Source organism: Syngnathus scovelli, chromosome 11 (genome assembly GCF_024217435.2).
Source record: "Syngnathus scovelli strain Florida chromosome 11, RoL_Ssco_1.2, whole genome shotgun sequence".
Lineage (NCBI taxonomy): Eukaryota > Metazoa > Chordata > Actinopteri > Syngnathiformes > Syngnathidae > Syngnathus > Syngnathus scovelli.
In genome coordinates this window covers 15,291,237-15,307,707 of record NC_090857.1, presented here as the reverse complement: position 1 = coordinate 15,307,707, position 16,471 = coordinate 15,291,237, and positions in this window count along the sequence as shown.

Below are 16,471 nucleotides of genomic sequence, written 5' to 3'. Positions count from 1 at the left end.
TTGATTTCTTCAGATTTAGGAAAATGCTAAGACTCTGAATCAGAAATTAGACTTACACAGGTTAGTTGAGTTCAATCACAATTCTTGTTCAGAAAGCTCTGTTTTCAGGAACGTACAATACAGCGCTGGGCCTTTCAAGAGCAGAAAGTCTCCATTCAGAAAAGGCAATGTTCAAGGTAAGAACCTTGATCTGCTTATATTAAGTTGCACATTGTAAACCGAGATTGATGGGTGATGAGTCTTTGGGTTGGGGCGAGTTCGCCATGGGAGTGGGTGCCGGTTATGGGCGATTCGGTGTGTGTGGTGGCTCTTGTCTTCCATCCCGTCTTTCGGCCTTGGCGATCATCTTTGGCCGAGTCCTTGGCTGGCTCCCTCTGGCACCTGCTGGTTTTATCTCCACGTGACCTTCCTGTGAACATTCTTCTCCAATCTTGGACATACACTGTCATACCTCATTCTTTCAATTTTGTCATTTTGTATGAAATTATGTTAGCTTTTGGCTGTGACATCATTAATCTATTGCTGTTCCCTGACTATGTAAAGTTTGTTCTTTTGATACGTCATGTCTTTTCTTACGTCATTATATTCTTAGTTTAATCATGCTTCCAACCGTATCTTTTCTTTTTTAGGCAAAATATTTCCCTCTGTGCAGAGCGTTCAGTAGTAATCAAAAACTGGCGTCTAGCATTAGTCAAGACATAAGATACAATCAAGTACTGAACGGTCAAGACGACTCTGGCCGTGTTCATAATTTAGAGAAAAACATCAGGCATGCATTACACAGTTCCTTAAGGGTCATTCAGCTATTTAGGCAATATATTAAAAGACATTTGTTATTTGAAAGTGCTCAGAAATATATCAGATCATAAAGTTTATAAAAACCTTTCTCATTACCACTTATCAAAAATGTCTAGTCATGTCTTCTTTATTGATTTGGCGTGTAGGTATAATTATATGCTTAAAATGTTTTTTATTGATTTAATATGTGAATATACTTGTCTGCTTATGTACTTTATTCAATGAGGTTTGAGCACATCTGTTTTTGTAGCTAGGCAGGACTTTTTGTATTTTGACCCCATTCCTTCACCGTGCATCACCGGATGAGTCGGTGAACATGTTGCGTCTCCTGGCGTGAACTATGTAAGCCAGAATGTAGATTTACGATTTACTCATAGTAGTTTTTAAATAATGTGTATGCATATATACGCCTAAATATTGTTATCCAACATATCTACTGCAATTTCACATTAGATTGCTGGTTTGAAATTTACTTTTATTGTTATTTATTTTTTTGGGGGGTATGGCGCCGCTGTGAATGGCAGCCTCCCAGCAGTGTTCTTTCTTTTCCTCTGTGGTGAATTGTCTTTGTTGCTTCGCTGGTCTTCAAAAAAACACTTGGTGGACAATGGCGGACCCAGAGAAGGAACACTCCAGTGACAGACGGCTGATTGGGAAAAGATTTTATTCAACCGATGTCAGAGTGAAGTCTCTCCAAATATTCAAGTGGCCCAAAAGCAAAGATGTTAGCAGCCCCTCCTCTCTGACAAACAAGTCTATCTTATACCTGCCCAGACCGATGATGTCATGGCTTTGAATAACAGCTGCAGTTCGAGTCTCAGTCTACTTGTTGCTGCAGTTCGAGTCTCAGTCTACTTGTTGCTTTCGATGCCCCTAAAAGGTCATCTCCTAGGATCTTCCCTGGTCACCAACAACTGGTACTGTCCAGAGAGGTACTGTGAGAGATTTGCTCACTCCAATTTATTTTGCAAGAACCACACGGGAGACAAGTAAGTCCTTTTAGACACCTGCAGGTGGAGAGTCCATTCGTCGCTGTGCGTGCAGCGATGTTCGAATGGAGGTCTGAAAGTCTCCTTCCTGCAAGGGCATATTTATTAGGAGAAACAGAGTGGGGGTTGAGAGTTGACAGGTTTGGTGAACCCCCGGCCTCTGGTAAGATCAGAGCAGGGGGTGTTTTACGATGTTGTGGGAAACAGAACAACTTTAATTGCTGAATGCAACCACTTTATTTTACTGCGTTGTGAGAGCAAGACAAGATTGGTTGATCATTATAGTCTACATTTCAACATAATCCTATGATAAAGATAACCTGGAAAACCCTAACATCTCCCTCCTGTTTTATCATATGATTATGTCACCCCAAACAACAAACAATGATAGCAACACTTTCCAGTGAAGATGAGGCATCACCTTAACACCCCAGATCAAACTTATTGTGTAAGCGAAAAACCTGCTGGCCAGATGTTATTAGCAGGAAAATTCTTACACGGCCCCTTTGCCTAAGGTGACCAGAATGCTATCAATAAAAAATAAAAAGAAAAACACAGAAACAGTACATCATTGTATCCATCACTTGCAAAGCATTTTTGATGGTCAAATCAACAAGTTCCCGTAATACATGCTCAACAGAACAGCATCTACGCAATCCACGTCTCATTATCATTATCACATCTGTCACGTCTAAGAAGTTGTATATGTGCTCGTGTTCTCGTCAGCTGATGATGTTCTAGTCTGTAGGTGAGGTCTGTCACACACACTCGTGTCCAGTTGGCAGGCAGCATCGGACAACTCTTGTGACCACAAAACCATGATCCGTACTGAACAGGCACGTGCACTCATAGGATGCAGGTGAGGCAGTGCCTCTGAACTTCTGGACGAAGTAGGTCCCGTCCGATGGTGCAGCCATGTTGGTAGTAGAGCCCTTACACCTTGAAAACGGCCCTCTCATCCTGGCACACAGCGGTGATGTCCAAAGCTCCCATCCAGTTTCCTCCTGGAGAGCAGTCGTCGTTAATGCATTTGTGGGTGCTGCAACCTTGGATGCAACATGTGTAGTCAGCAAGACTTGGAATGGTCCCTCCCGTCGTGGCTGGCCCAGTTCCTTCTTTTGATGACCTTGATGTAGACCCAGTCTCCTGGATTGATGGGGTTGTCGACCTGTGAGGAGGAAAGATCAAGCGGCAGTAAATTTGTCTTTGACACAGTTTGAGCGTCCTGATCATATAATCTGCCAAGGACTGCTCTTCATCTGTTGTTTGCAACTCTCGTAGTCAATTGTCGTGCCCATTTAACTGGCAAATAGGAGTGTTTGCGGGAAGAGTTTGAACACCTCCTAATGATTCCCTTTAACCAAAAACTTTATGACAGGGGCGTTCCCATTTATTGCCTCCTGGTTTAAAAGAGATTGTTTTACCCATGCCTTCTTTCTCCTCACACGCTCGCACCCACACAGGGTGCGCACACACACGCACGCACGCATGCACACACACACACACACACACACACACACACACACACACACACACACACACACACACACACACACACACACACACACACACACACACACACACAAAGGGATTCTAATCCATCTCTCATGTAGCTTCTTTTGATAGAATCTCCTATCGGTAACTGTATAGCAGACGTTTTATCATATAATCCCATACTCTGCTCTCTCGCTTCTACTTTTTCATGTCGGTGCAGTCGTAGGTGGCCCCTATTGCAGTCATTGTCTTGTTAACTGTCGCCTTGTGACTCCTATGCATGATTGTGTGAATGTCAAAAATTGAACGTACCTAACTTTCTGACCATCCAACCTCCACTGTGGTACAAAAAACCTTACTATTGTATTGAGTAGGCACATTGACCAACCTAGCTCCCTCCTGACTGCCAAATGTCCTGTTCTAAAATTTATATAACTCGACCTCTACGTCTTAAGCTTGATGAGCCAAAATATCAGATCTTGCTCTTGTTTCCTACCGTTTTAGCCTATTTGTTTTATCCAAATCCGTTCAATCTCTGATTATAGTGCTTTTCTCTGTAGCCCTACGTATTTTTCAAATTTTTATTTATTTATTTATCAAATCTCCTCAGTTCTGTCAAACTCGGTGCACAATGAACCTCCCTTCCACCTTGAACCAAGCTTCACCAAATTTGGTAACGCCGTAGCAAGGAGTGCGATTTGGTTGTCGGACACTCCAAGTCCATATCTTTTTGCTGCACTTCACCCTCTCAAGTTGGTGTTCTTTTGTTGTTGCTTCAGAGCGACCCCATCCATCACTCTTGAATGAGTCCATTGTTCAAATGAGTCAATTTTCATCATTGTGAGTTCCTCCGCTTTTCACTGTCTTTTCCGTCCCCGAGGATGTTGTATTTCCTCCGGAGTGTACTTGTCGCCCTCCAAGCACAACAGCAGTCTTTTCTTGTCCTTCGCCAAAGGTCAAAGGTGCTTCAGAGCCAGGCACCATTTTGTAGTTGTTCACGGCTGCAGGCGAAGTCTCGGATTGGGTTTCAGGGACCCTGGCACTGAGAATGACAGGCTGGGACATAAAACTATCTCCAAATGTAGCTGCTTCCATCAATTTGCTGGTAACGTTTGTTTACCAAACTTCAAATTTTTCTAATAACAGTGGTCTCGTTTTTATATCGTAAATCCTGCAACTCATCCTATTTTTTTTTTTTTTTGCTACATTTTATCTATAGTTCCAATTTAATCGGACAGTATGTTGTCTTTAGTATCATTATTGAAAATCAACTCATCGAGGTCTGCTTTCCACATCAAGCCCTGATCTGTATGTCTTGACCTCTCACATGTTATTGTCATGCTTGCTCAAAAATGTGACTTAGAGAATGGTGCTGTGAATTCTCAATCTCCCCAATGAAATTGGATCCCACCTCGTAGTTCTTATCGTTCTCATGTTCCTGTTAGCCTGCAATTGTCCAAATCAAAAATGTTTTCTTTTAACTGTCTTTCTTTTGAACCTCTAAATCTCTCGTGTTGCTAACCTATCTACACCAGAACAAAAACTTTACCACAGTATAACACCAAATGTATTCGAAAATTCGTTGTCATAAAGTGTTGTATTATTACTATCTTCCACTATCTGTCCTACTCACTCCCTCCTTTTGAGGCTTGGCAACGCCCATGCCTCACACCTTGACAAATTTTTTGGGAGAATGCGTTCTTTACTACGTACGATTCCATCATCATTTAATTTGACTTTCTTTCCAAAACGCTTCTCAATTTCTCAGTTCACACATCTTCTACATGTGTTACTGGTTCTCCAGTTTTTTTTTCTAGTTAATTATCAATCCAAAAGCTACGTGTTTCTTTCTAACATTCAACCGGCTCAAAATCACTCTTTCATCAAAGTCGCTCTACTAATTTTCCATAGTAGTCGCCAACGACTTCAACCATTCAACCTTTCATTCAGGCAATCATTCATCAATGCTCATCATATGTATCTCACACAGTCTCCAAAAAGAGTCTTCCTATCACATTGGTCCCAATTCATCCAAGCTCACCACACAACATTCATATATCATTTTCAACTCAGGTTTCCTGGTAGAACAATCCACCAATTCAAAAAAACTTAACTAAAACAAACAACTGGCAAATTAATCTGAATTTTTTCTTTGTTTTTAAATTTGAAGAACTCAATCTCTCAGATTTAGCTTGCATTTAGAATTTTGTATAATCTTATAACACAACCAATCAATTATTCCTATTAAATGTAGCATTGCAAAATCTTAAATTCACAATTTAGCTTCTTCCAATTCCTTTTTTTTTTGTTTTTGTTTTTTTTTTTGTTTTTTTCCTTCGAATTTCTCATGTGGGCTCGACACTTAACATGCACTAGTGTGGATTAGTTTCTGCTCGCAAACAGATTTCTCTCTTTTCCTCTCATTTTTATCTGTCAAAATTGTTTCTGTTCTGCGGTGTAAATTGAATAGACAACAGTCTAGCAAATTTCTTTATACTAAAAGTTTAGCCAATCTTCATCAATTTGGGACTTTAACTTTAACTTTAACACATACGCACACACATGCACAGCTCTCGCGTGCGGAAGGTAGGTCTCAGCAACAATGATTCGTCACAGGCTGGCCATTTCCTGTGGTCGATCATGAGCTGGTCCCTCCCATGCACAAGAGGACAGCACATTCTAATTTTATTTGTTTATGTTCTAGAAGCAAGTTGCATTTCTTTACCGCTTGATTTGCATATTTTAACTTTAGTGTAACACAATTTGATCTCTGGTCATTTGTCATTGGGCATACAAACAGCATTGTCATACTTCTTGTATGTCTTGAGCTCTAATAAGAAAAATTTTAATGACCTGTGAATCACATGTTTTGTTGTCATATGGACATCTGTTAATTCTTTCTTTGTATGAGTATGAACGGTCAAAGAGGAGGAAGCTTGTCATGCTAAAAATTTGGCTTTTCCTCTGCCTCTTCCTCCACCCCTTGATTGGTTTTGTTTTGCAGAACGACACACTCTTGCATAGTGTCCTCGTCTCCCACAGTTCCAACAGTTGTCTGAATCTGATAGGGGTTTTGATTTGAATGGTGGCTTGCGACCTTGTTGGTATCTAACTCTTCCTCTGCCCCTTTGGGAACTTTGGAAGAAGATCGTTGTATCTTCATTTAGATCATTATCATCATCTAGATGAAATACATCAGAACTTTTGCCTTTCTCAATCCCTTTGTCAGCGTCTCTGGGCCACTGCATGTTTTTTGTAAACCAAGCAGTGTCCGCTTCCACCAAGTGTTTCCTCACCCAACTGCCCAAGTCAGGGGGGAAACCAGTGAGGAGAGCAATTTTAAGTTGCTGATAAGCACTCTCATCTGCATCATTGAATGGGATGCCACTATGTACCCAGAATTCTTTTTCAAATCTCAATTGAATGGCGGCTTCATCACTTTTCAACTTTCTATCTTTTGTCTTTTGGATTTGTTCTCTTCTCTCTTGTGAAGCTTTTAACCACATTTTAGCACAATCCAATTCTCTCTCTTTTCTTTTCTTTTTCAGTCCATTTTTCTTTCTATCCACACTCTCTATCCCTATCTTGTCACTGTGGGATAGGGGGGAACGAAATTTCGGTTTCTTTGTGTGTCTTTGGCATGTGGAGAAATTGACAATAAAGCTGACTTTGACTTTGACTTTTCTAAAACATCAACTACTATCTTCCACACTTCACCTCCAACTTCCCTTATACTCCATACTTTTTCTTCCACTTCGGCATATATTGCATACAATTAAGAAATCTACTCGCCATATACTTCTCATCTCCGTCAAGAGGTAGAGATTTACCGTTTTTATTTCCCATCTTAATTCTAGTAGTTTTAGGTTATATAATTTCTTTGTCTCAAAAATATTATATTTATTATTATTATTATTACTTATTTATTTCTTTGAGGATCCTCAATGCAGGTTTAAATTGACCTTTCAACAAATTACTAGCCTGTATTATTGCCGTGGATCAATGCTAGAACTGCTATTTAGTCAATTTATCCTACCAGTCACACTCTCAATCACACAAACTCCAGCGCTTTTTTTTTTTTTTTTTTAGGCCTCATAGCTCGGACAAACCAAAGCCGTATCTCATAGCTCGGACAAACCAAAGCCGTATCTCATAGCTCGGACAAACCAAAGCCGTATCTCTCGTGCACACAACTTCAGGCCTTTGACTTACTTGTCCCCTTGGTTCGTTGCACTGCCGGGTCCCGTCAATCCACCTCTGTCAGACGAAGGCAGACCTAAGATGCTGGCCCAGCGAAGAATTCTCTTCCCAGGACTTTCTTCTCCAGGTCCTCCTAATGGACGCTGGCTTGTCGACAATGCAGCACGTCCTCCTTCGTCAGCCAGATAGCGGGAATGAGGGATCCCGGGTTTTGGCACCAAAATGTTAGAGATTTGCTCACTCCAACCACACGGGAGACAAGTACCGTATTTGCCGGTGTACAGGTCGACTCGGTGTATAAGTCGACCCCCTAAAATTCGACGGAAATTTACGATTTTATGATATATCCTTTGTATAAGTCGAGCTCAATTGTTGCATTATATTAAACTTCAAAATTCAATATGCGGAATTTATTGACGAAATGTGTTCAAATTCCGGGAGGCCGTGCGCATGCGGCTGTTTATAAGCACCGCGGAGGAGATCGCGGAGCCTCATTCGACTTCCAGCGGCCGGCGAGCTCGCGCACGCCGCCCGGCACCAACGGGAGGCCGGAAATAGCTCCAAGCCGAGCGGATCGGCACTTTATAAGCACCGCGGAGGAGATCGCGGAGCCTCATTCGACTTCCAGCGGCCGGCGAGCTCGCGCACCCGCCCGGCACATCCGGGAGGCCGTGCGCACGCGCCAAGTGGCCGAAAATAGCCCCCGCCGAGTGGATCGGCTGTTTATAAGCACCGCGGAGGAGATCGCGGAGTCTCATTCGACTTCCAGCGGCCGGCGAGCTCGCGCACCCGCCCGGCACATCCGGGAGGCCGTGCGCACGCGCCAAGTGGCCGAAAATAGCCCCCGCCGAGCGGATCGGCTGTTTATAAGCACCGCGGAGGAGATTGCTGAGCCTCATTCGACTTCCAGCGGGCCGCGCACTCGCGCACGGCGCCCGGCACATCCGGGAGGCCGTGCGCACGCGCCGAGTGGCCGAAAATAGCCCCCGCCGAGCGGTTCGGCTGTTTATAAGCACCGCGGAGGAGATCGCTGAGCCTCATTCGACTTCCAGCGGGCCGCGCACTCGCGCACGCCGCCCGGCACATCCGGGAGGCCGTGCGCACGCGCCGAGTGGCTGAAAATAGCCCCCGCCGAGCGGATCGGCTGTTTATAAGCACCGCGGAGGAGATCGCTGAGCCTCATTCGACTTCCAGCCGGCCGCGCACTCGCGCACGCCGCCCGGTTCAAATTTTCTAAGTGCAACGCACAATGAGATGCATGAGAAACGGCCTTGGTTACCATCACATTTGAAGCGATGAATACGAAGTTAAATTCTATGACTCGGTGTATAAGTCGAGGTCGATTTTTTTCGGTCGATTTTGGATCGAAAAAGGTCGACCAATACACCGGCAAATACGGTAAGTCCTTTTAGACACCTGCAGGTGGAGAGTCTATTCGTCGCTGTGCGTGCAGCGATGTTCGAATGGAGGTCTGAAAGTCTCCTTCCTGCAAGGGCATATTTATTAGGAGAAACAGAGTGGGGGTTGAGAGTTGACAGGTTTGGTGAACCCCCGGCCTCTGGTAAGATCAGAGCAGGGGGTGTTTTACGATGTTGTGGGAAACAGAACAACTTTGATTGCTTCCTCTGCAGCTGGTCAATCATACAGAGAATGCAACCACTTTATTTTACTGCGTTGTGAGAGCAAGACAAGATTGGTTAATCATTATAGTCTACATTCCAACATAATCCTATGATAAAGATAACCTGGAAAACCCTAACAGGTACCTTCCATATTCTAAGTACCTATACATTACTGAAACTAAAGCCTCTCTGCCCAGCAAGAATAGCTTATGGTAGTCTCACTGCTGCTAGTTGACCATCTAAGGCAACATACAAAGACATATGCAGTCCAAAATTTACCACGCCTCTTTATTTCCTTTTCTCCTTTTTCTTTCTTTCTATTTGTCCATTCAGCGATGTTGGTGCCTTCAACCGCAGATCGCTTCGGATCGGATATTTTTTTTCCCCTGGACCCCGGGATGGCTGCGCACATCGGACGGGACTGGCGTGACTCTACGACGGCTTCCTGCTCATCCGGCCGGTGCTGACCGGGTCCCTCGCCTTGGCCTCGTAGCCGCGACCCCTGTGGGGAGTCCGCTCCCTGGTGCTCGTCGGAACCAACGACCTTCGCCGTGCTAGCCCCATAGTGACCATCTGCACATGCCCCGACTGGGTGCCCAGGACGCTGCTCACACCTTTGCCTGTTTTATGTTTTATTTGAATAAACATTTATGTTAAAACTTGGCTGGTGTTTTATTTCTTGTTTTTATATTCGCCAATTAAAACATAAAAATCTGACATTTGGTTAACTGCTTTATATGACAATATTGTAGCAACTTGTGTATCTCATTACTATTCGGTAGTCCAATTACCTAGGGAGGTCGTGAAGGCAGCAAGGGTGGGGAGGTGGGGGGGCTTGACGTTGTTGTCTCTGAGCGCGGATGTTAGAGCTCCTCTTTGGTGCGTGGAATAAAGAGCCAGTTACGAACCACGACGTGCCTGATTCATGGAAACGCTACATTGGTGTCAGAAGTGAAAGATATCTGTAGCGACGGTATGGCATTGCGTAAGGATTGTGGCAGTGGTCGGCCGCGGGTGAAGGAAGAGAAGGTGGTTGACGGCAGTTACGATGGCGAGTGGGGGTCACCGTGAAGCTGGCCCCCCACCCCACGCAAAATTTAACGAAATAGTCTGTTTCGTTTGTGCTTGGTTTGTGCAGCAAAAAAATTCGTTTGTGCTGCTTCGGTTTCGTAGATATTACACATTTCATTTATAGCGATGACGTCATCGTGAACCTGGCCCCCCACCCCACGCAAAATTGAAGGAAAATAGTCTGTTTCGTTTGTGCGTTGTTTGTGCTGGTTTGTGCAGCAAAAATTTTCGTTTGTGCTGCTTCGGTTTCGTAGATATTACACTTATTTTCTAGCGATGTCGTCAACCAGCCCCCCATTTTCCTCCAAATGGACCCAAAATGGTACCGTTCGTTTGTGCTTCGTTTGTGCTGGTTTGTGCTGCAAACATTTTCGTTTGTGCTGCTAGGGTTTTTAAGTTATGAAAGATTATTTTATAGGTCTTCCAGAGTTCACCCAGCCCCCCATCTGCTCCAAATGAACCCAAAATGGTACCGTTCGTTTGTGCTTCATTTGTGCAGCAAATTTTTTCGTTTGTGCTGCTACGGTTTCGTAGATATTACACATCTATTTTATAGCGATGTCACGTAGCCCCACCCCCTATTTACTTCCAAATAAATCAGCCCCCATTTAACTTAACACCTCCAAATGGACCCTAAATGGTACCGATTGTTTGTGCCGCAAAAAAAATTAGTTTGCGCTCAGTGAATCATCCAATTTGTCATTTATTTAATATTAATTTATTTTCTAGAGATGTCAAATTCTTGCTCCATGGATCGTTAATTAATCATTTGTTTGTGCCATTGCAATTTTTTGTTATTAAAATCATGCAACTTCATTAACCCCCTGTCATGTATTTTATTCTAACAATTTTTCACTTGACATCATGATAACTCCTCAATTCTTACACATCAAAGTCAGTCAGCTTTATTGTCAATTTCTCCACATGCCAAAGACACACAAAGAAACCGAAATTTCGTTCCCCCCTATCCCACGGTGACAAGACATGGCTCACAATAGACAAGCAAGTAAACACATATGAGTCCTTTCTCTCCAGGTGGGTGAGGGCCGAGTGGAGGGCAGAGCAGATGGCATCCTCAGAGGACCGCTTGGCACGGTACGCAAACTGGAAAGAGTCAATGGTGGGGGGGAGAACGGACTTGATGTGCTCCATGACCAGCCGCTCAAAGCACTTCATGATGATGGGCGTCAGTGCCACAGGGCGGTAGTCATTGAAGCAGGACGGTGCAGGTTTCTTCGGCACAGGAACGATGGTGGCAGCCTTGAAACACGAGGGGACGATGGCCTGCTGCAGGGAAATGTTAAAGATGTCCGTGAAGACACCCGAAAGCTCCCCAGCGCAGTCTTTCAGCACTCGACCCGGGATGTTGTCAGGGCCCGCCGCCTTACGGGTGTCAATAGCGGCAAGAGCCCTCCTTACACCGTCGGCAGAGAGGCGCAGGGGCTGCTCGTGTGGGGGGGGAGTGGTCTTCAGCGGGCAAGTGCTGTTCTGGGCGTTGAAGCGAGCAAAGAAGCGGTTCAGATCGTTCAGCAGACGGACGTCGCCCTCACAGCTCCTCGGCGCGGGCTTGTAGTCCGTGATGGTCTGAATGCCCCGCCAAAGGCTACGTGCGTCCTTGCTGTCCTTGAAGTGGGTGGAGACCTTGCACGAGAACGCCTTCTTCGCTTCTTTGATGCCTCGGGACAGGTCGGCCCTCGCTGTCCTCAAGCCAGCCTCATCCCCCGCTCCAACTAATTACCATGCAAAGTGACCTCTGAAGGCCGGTAAGACCCTGTTGCGGGTGGCGAAAAACAAAGACGCGCAACTTTTTCAAGCGACAAACGCATAACTATCTCCGAAGACTTAATAACAGCGAGTGACAGAAAGCGTCTTTGTCTGGGAAATGACCATCGACCAATGTAAGTAAAATGTGTAAAAAAAAAAAACCCAGAGTTCATACAATATAGAATTAAAAACACCCCAGGTAGTCTGAATAGCTAGTTCGCTAACATTGTCTTGTTAGACGTGTGTAATTTGCACAGACCAAGAAAACTGAATTTCTAAAGAAAGCATGCTTGATACATTTTGATGTCAAAATATTTTTCACTTTGCTTCATTTTTCCGTCCATGCATAGCAATTATAATGAACACGCATGTGTAATTTTAATTATTCAAGCAATGAATCCTGATTATATTTATTTGTCCTTCAACTAGATGCCCAAACAACCAGCAGTCGACAATGATTTAATTGTTGTAGTTCTCTGCTCATCAAAAGAGGCCATACTTGAAAATGGTAACGTAGCCACTCCAAGCGCTACTGTGTGGACAGATCTGAGTGACCAGTTGGAAAAGAAGATGTCTGCAAAGGCTCTGTACACTTTTGTAAAAACAAACAGACACAATATCTGGTCAGCTCTGGGATTCAATCATGATGAAACTGATCCTGAAACTAGCAGTGAAGCAAGCTCGGAATCAGGCCCTGAACGGTCATTTCAGCTTCATATTCCTTTTGACAAATGGATGAAATTTATTCCGGAAAAGGCTGAATACAAAGATAAGAACTGTCGAACCCAAAAGAGAGACTATACAATTTTGAAGCCTGGCACCTGGACCCACATCATAAATGAACAAATCTGGAAAACAGTCAAAATTCCTTGCACATTTGATTTTAGAAGAGCCAAGGTCTATCCATTGGTCTCAAATAATTATATCAAAATCAGAGAATACTGCAAGGAGTGTCATGGCCTTCTCAACATTAATTGTGGTGAAGAGCCAGAAATGAACAGTCCGATAATATTGAACAGTTTCATTAAGAACAGTGATGACTCCCTACACACTGGGAGCTCAAAGCAGTTTGTATCTGGACAGTTGCGTGTACAGGTAGCCAAGGAACTTTGTGAGGGCAGGATGGAACCACATGTATGGCGAGCATCACAAGCAAATAAACTGATGGACTTCGGAGACCCAGAGCCAAGCCACCTGCCAAATTTGGCCACCCTGCGCAAGGCAAAGCAAGAGAAAAATGATTTGGCATTAGGTGACAAAAATCCAATTTTATCATTGCAGATGTTGAAATACAGTGCACCTCACAGTGACAGCATCAAAGACATTGGGCTTAACAAGTTTTTCTGTCACTATTGGAGTCAAACAAAAATGCATGTGTACAAGAGCTTAAAGAAATCTCACCCAATATTATGTGTTGATGCAACTGGCTCTATAGTTAAAAAACTGATGAGGCGCGAATGGCATGTCTGGCCATATCTTCCTGTATCAGGGTGTTATGACAGGGCATACCAGTTCCAGTGTCCCAGTCGTGCAGATGCTATCAGAGAAGCATGATGTTAATGCTATCACACAGTGGCTGAAGGAATGGATCCATGCAGGTGCATCTGTTCCTAAAGAAGCAGTGAGTGACTTTTCTCTGGCGATTCTTGGAGCTCTAGTCAAAGCTTTTACCCCTCATCCTGTTCTGAAGAGCTACATCAATGAGTGCTTTAACATTTCATGTGGGAATCAACCTGGACATCTGCCCCCATGTTTTGTCAGGGTAGATGTAGCACACTGTATTAAGATGATCTGCCGATGGGACTGCCTGAAAAACAAAATACCTCGTTTTAAGGATTTTTTTTGTCAGGTCAATAGCACAGCTTCTTAAGTCACAATGTTTGCAACATGCAAAAGAACTTCTTCGTGCTATCACCATTGTGGCACTGAGTGAGACAGAGGGTAATGACAATTCCTCCGCCCCTATCCCATCAGAAAAGTGCAAGAAATACTTGAGAGCGCAAATCGCAGAGGAATTTGTCCCCATTTCAGATGATTGTCCGACAGTGGGTGACAGAAATATGTGAGGAGAGCAGGTCACTTGCCATCGCTGATGGGGATAGAGGCAACATCCACTTCCTCCCTGAGATTATTCCCCAAATAACAAGACTTGGAAGTTACTTGCCACTCGGGACAGCAATAATGGTCCCTCTATTCAAAAGCACCAGCATCACTGCAAGTTCCACAGCTGTTGAAGCAGAGTTCAAAAACATAAAAAAAAGGCCTTTTCAAGCATGAAAGCCTACCCATTCGTGTGGACCGGTTTGTTGCTCGTCATCTTTCCTTCATTGAGGGAAACATGCGGATTTGTTCTGCAAAACAAAAAAGTGAAAAGGATGTGTGTGATGCCACGACTGTCAAAGAGCCTGACAATGTCTGCAGTACTTCTCAAACTGAAGTAGTAAACAAAAGGGGAAAAAAATCTCATCCTGGAGCGGAGCCAGATGCATCTACTGGCAGTACAGTTGAAAACTGGAGAGGTTTAGCGGTCCCACCAAAAAAAAGAAAGATAACTTCATATCTCTCTCCTTGTCCTGAATGGCTGCATATTGATACACAAGTGGTCTGGAAAAAAGTCAAGGTACCATTGTTGAAAAACGGGAATCATCAACAGCCTGTTAAACTTCGCGCATCAAAAGTGTCTGTATATACTTGTGCATTTGATTCTGTCTTATGCTGTTCTTTCTGTGAAAGTTTTGCATTTGAAAAGACTGTTCTGAACTATGAACGTGGGAACCAATTCCTCCACCTGGTGAAAACCATCACAACACAGGGTGTGAAGCCACACAACAGAGGGCAGAACTGCTGGGGGAAATATTCAAACCTGTCCTGACCTCTGGTGCTCTCCAAATTGATGCACAATGCCACATCTCCACTGTAATTGAGAGCGCAATGAGGAATATCCCAAGTGTTTATTTGACAAAACAATGCTCCTCACAGTACTGCCGTTTAAGTCAACAAGTAACAAGGCAAGTTTCACTTGTTTGTGCAAACATTGCTGTCCTGCAGACCTGTGGTATGGCTTCTCTTCAGACTGCTGCTGAAGAGACCCCTGACTCTCTCTGCCTCAGGCCAATTGAAAATCCTTACCAGTGTCCGTCTTCATTCAAAACACAGGACAACAATACAGGCAAGGCTCTGTGTTCAGGTAATGTTACTCACAGCTACAATCTGGGAGAGTTTAAGTGGATTGACACTGACCTTGGTAGCAGTTGCAAGGAAGTTGCCTTGCTTGAATTTCCCTCCAGTCTGGAGCTAAAAGAGAATACTTTTACTTTGAGAGCAGTCATTGGCTTTGAACCAGGACTGACCCAGGATTCTCTTGGGCATTATGTGGCATACTGCAGGAGGACTGCATATGCCTGGGAGATCTATAATGACCTGGGAAGTGGAGTGAAAGCAGCATCAGTAAATACTAAGATCTTCCCACATGCTGTGTTCTACACAGTGCAGTGATGCATTGTTTGAATTGTTGCTAAAAAAATTTTTTTGATAATGTTCGCCTTTGACAAAGAAAATTATTTTTTCACGTTTTCAAGTTTCTTTTTCTGGCTGTCAACTTCACATACATGTATTAATTGTTGCATTAATTAATGTTTTGGAACAGACATAGACTCATCAGGTATTTAGGTTGCGGTGAACCTTTTTCACGTCAGATGTAATTGAAAAAAATGATCATATAGGCTTATTAATAACAAGGAAATTAATCAATGAGCACGATAAAAACATAATTACAGACATATCCTCGTACTAAAAGCCATTTCCCGCAGTGAAAGTTTTCTGTGAGCTAAAAAAAAAAAAAAAAAGGCTAAGAACATATATACCTCTTGTATTCGTTCTGCATCAGGAGCATTCCAGGAGCTTGAAATTTGCGGCGTCATCGCTAGAAAATAAATGTGTAATATCTACAAAACCGTGCCAGCACAAACGAAACTTTTTGCAGCACAAACCAGCACAAACGAAGCACAAACGAACGTACCATTTTGGGTCCATTTGGAAGAAAATGGGGGGCTGGGTAACGTCATCGCTATAAAATAAATGTGTAATATCTACGAAACGGAAGCAGCACAAACGAAATTTTTTGCTACGCAAACCAGCACAAACGAACGGTAACATTTTGGGTTCATTTGGAGCAGATGGGGGGCTGGGTGAACTCTGGATGACCTATAAAATAATCTTTCATAACTAAAAAACCATAGCAGCACAAACGAAAATTCAAACGAAACAGACTATCCATCCATCCATCCATTTTCTGAACCGCTTAGTCCCCACGGGGTCGCGGGCGTGCTGGAGCCTATCCCAGCCGTCATTGGGCAGTAGGCGGGGGACACCCTGAACCGGTTGCCAGCCAATCGCAGGGCACACAGAGACAAACAACCATTCACACTCGCACTCACACCTAGGGACAATTTGGAGTGATCAATCGGCCTACCAAGCATGTTTTTGGGATGTGGGAGGAAACCGGAGTGCCCGGAGAAAACCCACGCGGGCTCG